General features: G+C 45.0%; 1 protein-coding gene across 1 annotated transcript in view; it reads left to right on the plus strand.

Moving 5' to 3' along the window:
- Window positions 1–3,879, plus strand: part of LOC308703298 (uncharacterized protein) — a 320,767-nt gene that overhangs the window by 100,532 nt on the left and 216,356 nt on the right. The gene's annotated exons all lie outside the window — the stretch shown is intronic.

The following is a 3,879-nucleotide window of genomic DNA, read 5'->3' on the forward strand; positions in this document are numbered from 1 at the left end:
ACTCCCTTCTCTCCCAGTTTAACTTGGTCACCACTCCTGAAATCTACAAACTCATCAGCTCCTCCAAACCTACTACATGCTCACTTGACTACCTCCCTACTCCACTCCTTAAGTCCTGCCTCCCTGTCCTTTGCCCTTACCTCACTAACCTCTTCAACTCCTCACTGTCCCTCGGATCTGTCCCCTCTGCTTTCAAAACTGCCGCTGTCACCCCAATCCTTAAGAAACCTGGTCTGGATCCCTCTTCACTCAACAACTACCGCCCAATATCCAACCTCCCCTTTCTGTCAAAAACACTGGAACGCATAGTCGCCTCACAACTACAAACCCATCTTCATGCCAATAATCAATATGAACCCCTCCAATCTGGTTTTCGCCCCCTCCACAGCACAGAAACTGCTCTCCTCAAAGTCCTCAATGACCTCCTCACCTCTGCTGACACTGGTTCCCTCAACATTCTTATCCTTCTCGACCTGAGTGCAGCCTTCGATACCGTGTGCCATAACACTCTGCTCACCAGACTTAAAAACCTCGGTATCGAAGGCACTGCACTCAGCTGGCTACGTTCTTACCTCTGCACCAGATCCCACTTCATCTCTCTCCATAACCACACCTCTGCCACAGCCACAGTCACCCAAGGCGTTCCCCAAGGCTCCGTACTCGGCCCCCTCCTCTTCATCATCTACATCCTTCCCCTTGGTCAGATATTTCGCCATTTGAACCTGAATTACCACTGTTATGCCGATGACACCCAGATCTACCTCAGCACAATGCCCCCCACAATCCTCCCCTCTCCCACATCAACTCCTGTCTGTCAGCTACCAAAATCTGGATGCAACAGAACTTCCTCAAACTCAACAGCAATAAAACAGAATTCCTCTTTATTGGCTCCAAATCCACACTCGGCAAAACCAATAACCCCACTCTCACCATCGACGGCACCATTGTCTCCCCATCTCCCCAGGCACGCAACCTTGGCGTGATTTTTGATTCAACCCTCTCCCTTGAGCCCCACATCCGTCAGGTAATTAAAACATCCTTCTTTCACCTCCGCAATGTTGCTAAAATCAGACCCTCACTCACACCCCCTGCTGCTGAAAGACTCATTCACGCCTTCATCTCCTCACGACTGGACTACTGCAACTCACTACTCCTTGGTATAAGCTCAACTTACATAAAAAGACTACAACTGGTCCAAAACGCAGCCGCCAGACTCATCACACGCTCCAAATCCTGGCACCACATCACGCCAGTCTTAAAACAACTGCACTGGCTTCCCATTTCCCACCGGATCAAATACAAAATTCTGGTTCTTACCTTCAAAGCCATCCACCACCTGGCCCCATCATACCTCACTGACCTCCTCTCCCCCTACCAACCCTCACGGCCCCTCAGATCCACATCAGCCGGTCTCCTATCCATCCCCAAGTCAAAACTCTGCAGTTTTGGGGACAGAGCTTTCTCGAGGGCAGCTCCATCTTGGATCTCCCCTTGAGATCCGCACCTCTGAGTCCCTTACCATCTTTCAGTCCCGCCTCAAGACCCATCTCTTCACCTCTGCCTATCCATAGCCCCCCCCAACTTTTTTTCCTCTCTGCCCTGTAAAGCGACTTTGAGTTAGAGAAAAGCGCTATAAAAATTCAATTTATTTTTATTAGTATTATTAAAAACTCTTCCCACACACAGAACATGAATGCGGCTTCTCCTTCATATGAACTGCCAGGTGTTTCTTCAGGTTTGATGACCTAAGAAATGTGTTGCCGCATTGATCACATGTGAATGGCTTCTCTCTGGTGTGGATCCTCATGTGTTGATTACGATGTGTTATGCGTGTAAAACTCTTCCCACACTGATCACATGTGAATGGCTTCTCTCTGGTGTGGACTCTCATGTGAACATTAAGGGATGATGATTGACTGAAACTTTTCCCACACTGTTCACATGTGAACAGCTTCTCTCTGGTGTGGACCCCCATGTGAATATTAAGGGATGATGATTGACTGAAACTCTTCCCGCACTGATTACATGTGAACGGCTTCTCTCCAGTGTGGATCCTCATGTGAAGCTCAAGACCTCGTTTGGTTGTGAGACTCTTTCCACACTGAGTGCAGGTGAAAGATTTCTTGGCTCTTCTTTTCTTTAAAAAAGTCTTTTTAGTCTTTGAGCAACTCAAAGGTTTTCCCCCAGGTTTGAAATGATGTTCCTTGTCCACTTCACTCGGTTCTTCAATCTCCTCTTTCACTTCACTCAGTTCTTCACTCTCCTCCTTCACTTCCCTCAGTTCTTCACTCTCCTCCTTCACTTCCCTCAGTTCTTCACTCTCCTCCTTCACTTCACTCAGTTCTTCACTCTCCTCCCTCACTTCCCTCAGTTCTTCACTCTCCTCCTTTACTTCACTCAGGTCTTCAGTCTCCTCCTTCACTTCACTCAGTTCTTCACTCTCCTCCTTCACTTCCCTCAGTTCTTCACTCTCCTCCTTCACTTCACTCAGTTCTTCACTCTCCTCCTTCACTTCCCTCAGTTCTTCACTCTCCTCCTTCACTTCCCTCAGTTCTTCTCTCTCCTCCTTCACTTCACTCAGTTCTTCACTCTCCTCCTTCACTTCCCTCAGTTCTTCGCTCTCCTCCTTCACTTCACTCAGTTCTTCACTCTCATCCTTCACTTCACTCAGTTCTTCAATCTCTTCGCTCTCTTCCATCGGGTCTGACATGAAAGAAAAACTCTTATTGTAAAAAAAAAATTAAATTAATTTACACCTGATCCTCTTCCTCTCACTTCTGTCAATAGTGGAAAGAGGATCAGGCGTGACTTTTTACTGCGCTGAGTCGTGTGACCACGAGTGGGGGGTATCCTTCATTCTTTATAGTTGTTCCTTCCCCAAGGTTGTTTTCCCTATGCTACATCAAGATACATCTTAGCCATAACTAACATATTGTTTAGATTTGTCTATCTTCTTTAATCATATTACACCCTTGAATGGAGACTCTCTGTTTCGGTCATACATTCAGTCACATTAACTTTTGTCCAGTCATATACAAGGACATACACATAAGGGTATGTATCAACACTACATTCATCTGATTATCATAATATTTCAAAGATTCTATGAATATAAGAAAATGCAAACATATAGAACATATTAAATTTCTTCCACAATTATTAAACAGGCCTTTTATGGAATCGCTGGCAAGTTCAAATAATAACTATATAGAAAATGGAAATATTTATTGTCTGTTAATGTTAGACATGGCAATTGAAAGACAAACACTTAACTTTTGTAGCTTTCCCAAATGTTATCGGAGCTCTGGACTGCACCCACGTGCGCATAAAGCGTCCGTCTGGTCCGCATGAAGCAGACTTCGTTAATAGGAAATCATTACACAGCATCAATGTACAGGTACAGTCCCACTGAGATGACATTGTAGGCTACTACTGTAGAACCGATTGTGCTTTACAATAAGCTGGGAACCAGTGTTCTGTTCATTACAAATCCTCATTCTATATCAATGTTAAAAAAAAAATATTCGATGCAGGTGAATTCTAAGGAGTTTTGCTGGGAGACAAGGGATGTGCATGCCTGCCTTTTCAAGTCATCAAGTCAAGGTTCCAGTGCCTGAATTACCTCAGAGTGACTCCACAAAGGGCATGTGACATTGTAGTTGCATGTGTTGTGCTACATAACATTGCCTGTCTGAGGAGAGAGAGGCAACCAAGGATTGTAGAGGAAGACTGGGACATTGAAGCCATTTTTGAGGACAATGAAACAGGCGGGGTTATAAGAGACAGTTATGCCAATAATTATTTTGGTTAATACGGTCCAAACCATGTTAAGTTTTTACTTTCTCCTCAACTTTTCCCTTAATTTACCAGACACACAAG

Source organism: Scardinius erythrophthalmus (genome assembly GCF_964197995.2).
Source record: "Scardinius erythrophthalmus genome assembly, chromosome: 1".
NCBI lineage: Eukaryota > Metazoa > Chordata > Actinopteri > Cypriniformes > Leuciscidae > Scardinius > Scardinius erythrophthalmus.